Source organism: Magnolia sinica, chromosome 13 (assembly GCF_029962835.1).
Source record: "Magnolia sinica isolate HGM2019 chromosome 13, MsV1, whole genome shotgun sequence".
NCBI lineage: Eukaryota > Viridiplantae > Streptophyta > Magnoliopsida > Magnoliales > Magnoliaceae > Magnolia > Magnolia sinica.
In genome coordinates this window covers 69,696,070-69,706,069 of record NC_080585.1, presented here as the reverse complement: position 1 = coordinate 69,706,069, position 10,000 = coordinate 69,696,070, and the positions used below count along the sequence as shown (strand labels likewise).

General features: G+C 37.7%; 1 non-coding gene across 1 annotated transcript; it reads right to left on the bottom strand.

The window, feature by feature from the left end:
* Positions 1-962: 962 nt before the first annotated feature.
* On the bottom strand, positions 963-1,069 carry LOC131224540 (small nucleolar RNA R71). The gene has a single exon (XR_009161015.1). It is a non-coding gene; the product is annotated as a small nucleolar RNA R71 (small nucleolar RNA).
* Between the last annotated feature and the right edge of the window lie 8,931 nt (positions 1,070-10,000).

Sequence of the window (10,000 nt, the reverse complement as noted above, 5' to 3'; positions counted from 1 at the left end):
TTAGGATTAAGGTTTTCTAAATTATTTTAGAAAATAACTTTCCTTTCTAATTCTAGGTTTAGAAACTTTTCTTTTTTATTTTTAAAAACTAATTTCTAATTTTAGGATAGAAACTTTCCTACTTTTTTTTTTTTAAAAACTTTCTATTTTCTGTTTTTAGAAACTTTCCTTTTTTTTTTCTTTTTTTTTTTCGAAACTAGGTTGCTTCCCTTATTTCCTTTTTAAAAACTAACTCACTTTTCTTTTTCTTTTTTTCTTTTTTTTTTCTTTTGCAGGATCCTAACATAGAACCTTTTAATTTAGTAACTTCTTTCTATTTTTAGATTTCTATTTCTCTTCTTTCTTTTAGGTTTAGGTTAGATTCTGAAATAGAGGGTTGAGAGTGTTTCATGCCCAAGTGGGTCCGTGACAACACTTGACGTCTTTTGAGTGAAGGAGGATTAGTTGAGGAATTATCTGTCCATCACAAGGTTAGACACCACTCGAGATACTCAAAGTTAATTGAGGTTTTGGTTGCAAATCAACCTGTAAATCAACCGGTGAATCAATCGCAACCTCGAGTTGAGGAAGTCCAGGATGAGAACGAGGTGCACCATACACCCCTGCTTCATACTTTATGAGATTACTTACAACCAGCGGAGGTGAACACCCTTTCTTATATGGTTTTTCCAAGAAACACAAGAAACATGGATATTAAGCCTGGAGTGATCTAACTCCTTCCAAAGTTCCTTAGACTTGAATTTGAAAATCTATACCTATACTTGCAAGAGTTTGATGAGGTTATAACCACTTTATACTTTCCTAACATGTCTGAGCACACGGTCAGGCTGAAATACTTTCCTTTCTCCTTGAAAGAGAAAGCTAAGATGTGGCTGCACTCATTACGTTCGCGATCTATTGGCACATGGAATGACATGATGAAGGAGTTCATAAAAAAATTCTTCCCATACCATAAGATGGACACCATCAGGAAGTCGATCATAAACTTCACCCAAAAGGAAGATGAAACATTCTTCCAATGTTGGGAGCGGTTCAAGGATCTCGTTATATCATGCCCATAACACGGTTTTGAAATGTAGTGCATAACAACTTTCTTCCACGATAGAATAACATCTTTCATGCGCCAATTCATCGAGACGATGTGCAATGGAGAATTCATGAACAAAAATGTCGATGGGGTGTGAGATTACTTTGACAAACTCGCTGAAACTACACAATCATTGGACATCTCTCCAAAATCTAGCACCACATCTAAGCTTACTCAAGCAAGAGAGAGGGGTGGGATATACTTGCTGAAAGAGGATGATGATATAAATGCTAAAGTGGCCAGTCTCACAAGGAAGGTCAAGGCCATGGAACTTAAGAAGGATAAGACTAAGGAAGCTGTTTGCGGTATCTGTGCTTGCAACATACATACAACTAAAAATTTCCCAACATACCTACTTTTCAAGAAGCACTGAATGAGTAATCGAATGCCGTGAACAACTCTTAAAGACCTTTCAGTGGACCCATCTCTAACACATACAATCCTAGTTAGAGAAATCATCCGAACTTTAGTTGGAGGAATGGATAAACTGCTACTTCTCAAGGAATCCCTAACCAATTCTTGAATTAAGGGAAACCTTAAGAGGATCTGGTTTGGAAACATATTCAAAATCAAGAGCTTATCAATCACAATATAGTGCAAACCCTTCCAGACCTTTCAAAGGTCATACAAGGGCGTGAGAAAAAAAATTCAATTGGGGAAAAAGGGATTCTTCCAGCCCAACCTTTCCTCAATCCTAAACCGCAATACGAAATAAGTGATCCAAACTCTTTAAATCAAATGGAGCAAGCTAAGTCTATTACCATTCTTAGGAGTGGGAAGATAATTGACAAATCTATTCCGGCAAGGGCTAAAAAGTCTAATGACTCGAAAGTAGATGAAACTGATAGACCTAGCAACACTCCACATGGATTAGAATCAGAACCTCTGAGTAAGCCAATTGCCCCATTCCCCCAATGGTTGATTACACCAAGATCTCTCTCTAACTCTCAGGACATTCTAGAGGTGTTGAAACAAGTGAAGGTCAACATTCCTTTACTGGATGCTATTAAATAAATTTCTGAAAGACTTGTGCACGAGTGAGAGGCGGTAAAGTATCAAAAAGAAAAATTTTCTGACAGAAAAGGTGAGTGTCATCCTCAAGCCAGATGTGCCACAAAAATATAAAGATCCCGGTAGCCCAACCATCCCTTGTGTAATTGGGAATTACTGGATTGAGCACGCACTTCTTGACTTAGGAGCGAGAGTAAATTTGATTCCATACTCGGTCTATGAACAACTAGGTTTAGGTGAATTGAAACTCACTCGAACCACATTACAACTTGTTGATCCCTCAGTTCGTATACTGAGAGGGGTAATTAAGGATGTGTTGGTCCAGGTTGACAAATTCTACTACCCGGTAGATTTTATCATCCTAGATACTCAACACATTGTGGACATGAGCACTTATATTTCTTTCATTCTTGGTCGCCCATTCCTCACCACATCAAATGCAATCATTAATTAAAGGAATGGAGTCATGAGTTTGTCTTTTGAAAATATGACATTGGAGTTGAATATCTTTTTCAATACAAGCAAATGGCTAGAGGTTGATGATGATGCCCACGATGTTAACTTGATTGATTCTTTCGTGGAAGATAGAACTCTGATGACCTTATCCTCTGACCCTCTAGAGACGTGCCTGGCCCACTCCCATGATTTGGATGATGATATGATTGGGGAGACGGGTGTCATGCTTAATACTATGTCGGTACTTGAAGTTAACTGATGGAGGCCATAATTTAAAGAATTAACCCAAACTGATGTAGTACCTCTACCATCTAACCTCAAGGCACCGAAGCTTGACCTAAAACCTTTGCCCTCTGATTTGAAATATGTCTATTTAGGTCAAGATAAGACATACCCGGTGGTGATTTCTTCCCACCTTGAGCAAGAACAAGAGAGTATGCTCATAACTACTCTCATTGAGCATAAGTGAGCCCTTACATGGGCGATTGAGAACCTCAAGGGAATTGACCCTTCGATTGGTACTCACCGCTTTTATTTGGAGGCTAATGCGAAGACCTCTTGGAAACTACAACATAGATTAAATCCAAACATAAAGGAAGTAGTTAAGGCCGAGGTTCTTAAGCTATTAGATGTAGGTATCATATACCCTATATCCGATAGTCAATGGGTGAGTCCAACTCAGGTGGTTCCTAAGAAGTCCAGATTCACCATCGTAGCAAATGCTGAAAATGAACTCATGCTGACTAGAATCACTACTGGTTTGAGAATGTGCATTGACTGCAGGAAATTGAGTACCGTTATGAGGAAAGATCACTTTCCTTTGCCCTTCATTAATCAAATTTTGGAAAAGCTAGCTGGTCATTCCTAGTACTGTTTCCTTGACGGATATTTGGGGTACAATCAGATCGAGATAGCCCTTGAAGACAAGAAAAGACCAGGTTCACATGTCCGTTTGGCACCTTTGCTTATCGAAGGATGCCATTCGAACTATGTAATGCCCCCATCACTTTTTTGTGATGCATGATGAGTATTTTTTATGATATGGTGGGGCAATATTTAAAGGTCTTCATGGATGATTTCTCAATTTTTAGTCCATCCTTCAATGAATGCTTGGAAATTTTGAAAAATGTGTTGAAGCGATGTGAGGAAAAGAATTTGATACTAAATTAGGAGAAGTGTCATTTCATGGTTCGTAAGGGAATTGCCCTTAGACATATCATCTTGTCCAGGGGAATTGAGGTAGATAAGGCTAACATTGATCTTATCTCTAACTTACCTCTGCCCAAGAACATACGAGACGTGCGATCCTTTTTACGACATGTTGAATTTTACAGAAGATTCATAAAGGACTTTAGTCACCTCTCTTGTCCTTTATGCAATCTACTTCAAAAGGATGTGCCATATAAATAGATTGAGTAATGCCAGGAAGCTTTTACTAAGTTCAAGGGCATGTTAACCACTGCACTTATCATGCAGCCACCCGACTGGGGCCTTCCTTTTGAACTTATGTGTGACGATTTTGACTATGCTCTTGGGGTAGTTTTAGGCCAGAGAAAAGATAAGAAGCCCTGCGTTATTCATTACGCAAGTAGAACTTTAAATCCTGCCCAAGTGAACTACTCAACTATGGAAAATGAACTCTTAACCGTAGTGTTCACTTTTGACAAAGTTAGGTTTTACTTGATCAGATCTAAGATCGTCATTTACACAGATCATGTGGTGCTCAACTATCTCCTTTCTAAGAATGATGCTAAGCCCCACCTGATAAGATGGATCCTCCTACTCTAAGAATTCGATTTGGAAATAAAAGATACAAAGGGAGTAGAGAACGTGGTGGCTGACCATCTTTCCCACCTTGATCTCTCTGATTCTTTTGAGATGACATATATAAATGACATGTTCCTTAATGAACAACTATTCAAAGTCTCCCACTTACCTTGGTTTGCAGTATTGTTAATTATCTTACTACAGGTTTCACACCGACACATTGGACTGCGCAAGATAAGAAGAAATTCTTTACCGAGGTACACAAATTCTTTTGGGATGATCCATATTTGTTTAAATATTACGTTGAACAAATCTTAAGGAGATGTGTGCTAGATAATGAATATCAAAGTGTCATCTCCTTCTGTCATTCTCAAGCCTATGGTGGTCACTTTTCTGTAAAAAATACCATGACCAAAATTCTACAGTGTGGCTTTTACTGGCCCACTATGTTCAAGGACACTCATGAGTTTTATAAAGCTTATGAGTATTGTCAGAAATTGGGAGCATTGTCTCATCGAAACATGATGCCTTTGAACCCCATTCTGATCATTGAAGTATTTGATTGCTAGGGCATCGATTTCATGGGACCATTCCCCCAATCTTTTGGGAATTTATATATTTTACTCGTCGTAAACTATGTCATTAAATTGGTTGAAGTGATTCCATGCCATTACAGTGATCATCAAATGGTCATTAAATTCTTAAAAGAGAACATCCTTTCCCAGTTCAGAACGCCTCGAGCCATCATTAATGATGGAGGTTCACATTTTTGTAATATGCCATTTGTGAACTTAATGAAGAAATATGACATCTCCCGCAAAGTGAGCACTCCATACCACCCACAAACAAGTGAGCAATTTGAGATTTCCAATAGGAAAATTAAATACATCTTGGAAAAGACGGTTAACCCTGACCGATGCCTTATGGACTTACCGTACTGTGTTCAAAATCCCTATTGGAATGTTGCCCATACCTATGGAGTTGGAACATAGAGCCTACTGGGCTATAAAAAATCTGAACTTCAATTTGGATAATGTTGGCTCGCTACGCAAACTTCAGTTGAATGAACTTGAAGAAATTCGGAATGATGTATACGAGAACTCGATAATTTACAAGGATAGAATGAAGGTGTTTCATCACCAACATATTCTTCAGAAATCATTCACATCAGGTCAGAAATTCATCTTGTACAATTCTCGATTACATCTCTTTCCAGGTAAGCTCCAATCTCGTTGGACCAGCCCCTTCACTATTACTAATGTTTATCCTCATGGGGTTGTCGAGATAAAGAATCCAAACAATGGCAATGACTTTAAAGTAAATGGACATCGATTAAAGCCATTTGTTAAGAAATTTGATTCAAAGGACATGTCCATACCTCTGACTGATCCTATGTACCAAGATTGATCTCCTAGTCTGATGGAGGCATAGGTAGGTTTATCGCTTTCATAGGACTAGGGTAGTTTACTTATGCTATTTTAGGATAGTTTGCTTATACTTTATTGAGTTTTGTTTGGTGTTAACCTATCTTCACACTAAAATTATTGGGAACACCTCAGAATTTCTTCTTCAGGTATTACCTTTCCATCACTTCCCTTTTCTTTTCATCGCCTCGTTTGCATTGCATGCTCATTCTTTCACATTGAGGACAATGTAGGTTTTTGTTTAGGGATGGGGGATTAGGTAAGCTGATCAGTGTTTTCTCAGTTTTGAGCAAAATTTTTAAAAATTTTCAATGTTTTAAATTAAAATCTGTTTGGGAAGCAATGACTTATGTACTTAAGAATGCTTTAATTATGATAAGATAAAGATGGAATTTTGAATTGTTGGAGTCTAATCATCTAAGTAACTTATCACCTAAGTTCTTACGCTCAATTGATTAAGAGGTAGTTTGAATATCAGGTTAATTTAAATTATAAGACACATTACATTCAATCTACCTTCTGTAAGATGTGCTAGAATTTTTGATTGTTAGTATGTGAATCATTGATAGATGGTGAGAATTGAGTCTGGAGAATTTTATCTACCTTAAAAGAAGGAAAGAACCAGTTAAAAAAATAGGTGATTGACAAAAAGGTCAGGAAAAGAATGAAAAGACTGGAAAAGAATGCAAAAATAAAAAGAATGAATAAAAACTGACCATCGATATAAAATCAAAAAGTGGAATAAGAAGAAAAGGGGATAAGTTCGGAATCAGTACATGAGGTTCAAACTAATCTTGAATTGATGATCACAGCTAACATGATGAAATGATAGTATTCGTACAGGAAGTTAACTTTCACTAAGCACATTGAAAAACTTGATATATAAATTATGCTTCGATTTAATGGACAAAGAATATATTTGATTGGTTGCTTATGTGATTTGGTTCTAGGGGTTCAAAATCACACTTCCATACCTTATTTCTACCCATTCATCCTTGAGTGCACAAAAGACTGTTTCTTGAAAAAGATTTCTGACATTAAGCATTGAGATTTATTTTTCTCATACTTTGCTCAAGACTAGCAAAATGCTAGTTAAGAATTGTGTCGAGGGTCAAATATTGCATATTAGACCCCATTTATATCTTGGTTTTATGAACATAATACTGCTTAATGTCCTATTTTACTCATGTTTGTGTTGCAAGGTGAATTTGAAATCTTAGATTGGAAAAGGTGTTAAAAGTATGGATTTGATGCTTAAAGATCACGAAGGCAAAGAATGAATCTTAAGAGACAAAGATTGAAGATTTTAAGGTCCCAAGATTCAAGAAAACTAAGTGGAGAAGGAACGAAGCCGAAAGAACAAGTGCAGAATATACATTGACTGTGTCATCAAGCATCGTTCGATGACATCGAGGACACATTCAATGACATTGAACACAAGACGATGACATCAAATTTATGAACGAAAATTGAGTTGGCTGCTCGATAAGTTGAAGTCATTTTTCGAAGACTCGAGAACTTGTTCGATGACTCGAAGCTTTGCTCGATGACATCAAAGACCTGCTTGAAGACATCGAATTTTCTGTAGAATTTCGGCAAAACTCACTAGACATATTGGGCACCATTTTTTATTACTCGAAGCACTCCTCGATAACATCAAAGATCTAGTCAATGACATCAAAGGTCTCTTCGATGACATCGAATTTATTGAAGAAATTGGAATAACTCTCTGGACTGTTTTGGACACATTATCGATTCCTTGAACGATGTTCGATGACATTGGAGGTAGATTCGATGACATCAAAGGTTGCAGAGTCCGAATGAAGCTACAAAAGCATGAAAAAAGCACGTATAAAAGACACCTTCAATGACATTGAAGCCTATTCAATGTCATTGAATGGATCGCGCGAAGTTACGTAGAGTTACACAGAGTGTGTAAATTTGAGGCAATTTCTGAATTTTTTCAAAGAGATGCAAAAGGTGGTGTTGCACAACTATAAATAGGAGTCCCTAGGGCATCCCTAAACATCTATCTAATTAATTATCTAGGGTTTGAGGAGTGGAGCAAAAGCATGGAGAGCCGTTGTCAAGCGTTCTTCTTCTCCCTTCCTTATTTTTTCATGCTTTTTTCTAAGGTTTTAGATCCAATCATGTCTATGGTTGGCTAAACCTCTTAACTAGGGCTAAGAGGTGAAGCTTGTAACATGATGGGATGTTTTCTATTTCTTTGATTCATGTTTAAGTTGAACTCTCTTTGATTCTAGTTTGATTATAAGGATTACTTTCATTTTTAATGGTTTGTTGTGACTTAAATTACAATAGATCTGTGATAGCTTTGAGTATGTTCTTCTCATGTATTGAGATTGTGAAATTAGAAAATCTTGTTGTTCACCATCATCCCTTGGGCATGGTTGGATGATAGAATCCCTTCTAATCTTCATGATTCTCTTATGTTTAGTTATGAGATTGGTATATCCTATTGTGAGACATTGTCTCCTAGGCATGGTTTTATGGTGGAATCACTTCCAGTTCTCACAACTCTCATCCATTGAGAATTAGGTCAAAGGAAGTTCAGATTTGGTTTTATTGAGATATCTTCCAATTAGATAGGATGGGACTCTGATTCCAGTTGTGTCCTTGAATCAAACATAGATCTCACTGATCTCTACAAGTGGATCCTTGGAAATCCTAGTTCACACCTTTGAATTTATTAAGTTTTAGTTAAATAATTCACAATTACTCTCTCTACACTTCCAGATTTAGGTTTACATCTTCTTCTAGTTATACTTCTAGTTGCTTCAAAATTACTCACGAGATTAGTCCATGTGGATTAGACCTCGGTCTTACTGAGATTATTACTACATTGTGACCCTCCACTTGGGGTTGTGAACAACTCTCCAGTTCTTTCTCAAGGTGAAAAGAAATCACCACTGGGTATTTCTCATCTTGACCTAAGTAGACATATTTATGATCGGCAGGTAAAGGTTTTAGGTTAAACTTCGGTGCCTTGAGACTACACGGTAGAGGCACTACATCGGTTTGGGGAAAAGTCTCAAATTGTGGCCTCCACCTGTTAATTTCAAGTACCGATGCATACTCAAGCAAGGCATCCATCTCCCTAATCATGTCATCATCGAAATTGGGAGAGTGAACCAAGCACGTCTGTAGAGTGCTAGAGTATAGAGTCAGAAGTGCTCTATCTTCCATGAAAGAATCGATCATATTAATGTCGGGGATATCATCAACATCCTTTGGCTGTTTGCTCATGTTGAAAAAGATGTTGAGCTCCAATGTCATATTTCCAAAAGATAAATTCATAATTCCATTCCTACAATTAATGATGACATTTGATGTAGCAAGGAATGGGTGACCAAGACTGATAGGTATTTGAGTGCTCACATCAATGATGGGTTGGGTATCCAGGACAATAAAATCTACTCGATAGTAGAATTTATCAACATGAACTAACACATCCTTAAAACTAACAACCTTGAGCAAGTGCCTCGCCCAAGTGAATATACTTAGTGATTTGTAGAGCTCTCACGCATAAAAGAAAATGTCAGATCTACATCAATAGAAATGTTGTATGTTCTTGATCATCTACTTCACCCCGAGACTTGCGCTAAAGAGCCATGGAAGTAGAATAGGCCCTACTGGTCTTGTTTAGGAGAATGAAGGGATGAAGATTTTTCGGACCAGAGCCCGAGTAAACAAGCCCGCTAAAGGAAAGAAGGTGAATGAATGCACATACATCTATGACTGATGGACCCATGGGGGCACATCTGAAATGGAATGTATTGGTAGATCGACTATAGAAGGTCGATGCTGCTGTAGCAGGAAAGCATTGGCTGGAAATTCGTGCAGAGAGAATTTAATGCACTCATAAATTCCTGCTTGCTTCCATGTATCACCTGTTGTGCTTCCACATGAGTAAACCACTCAACCCAACCATTCATCGGTTTTGACCATGCTCGCGGAGACTTGAATGCATTGGAGGAATCTAGAAGACCGTCTAATTGAATAAGCGGAACTTCATCAGGGCACTTCGAGAAGTTATGCTTGATTTTACGAAGGTGTTCGTAGGTGACTGCCAGATGGAAAGCAGGACTAAGTGTCAATATTGAAGTGTCTGGATCAGTTGGGGTGTTGAAGAGGAGATCATTAATCACTCTAAATGATAAGACGTCAAGGTCCTTAATAAGGGATTCCAAATAGAAAGCTGGAACATAAGAGAAAGAAAATGCAGTCATGACGA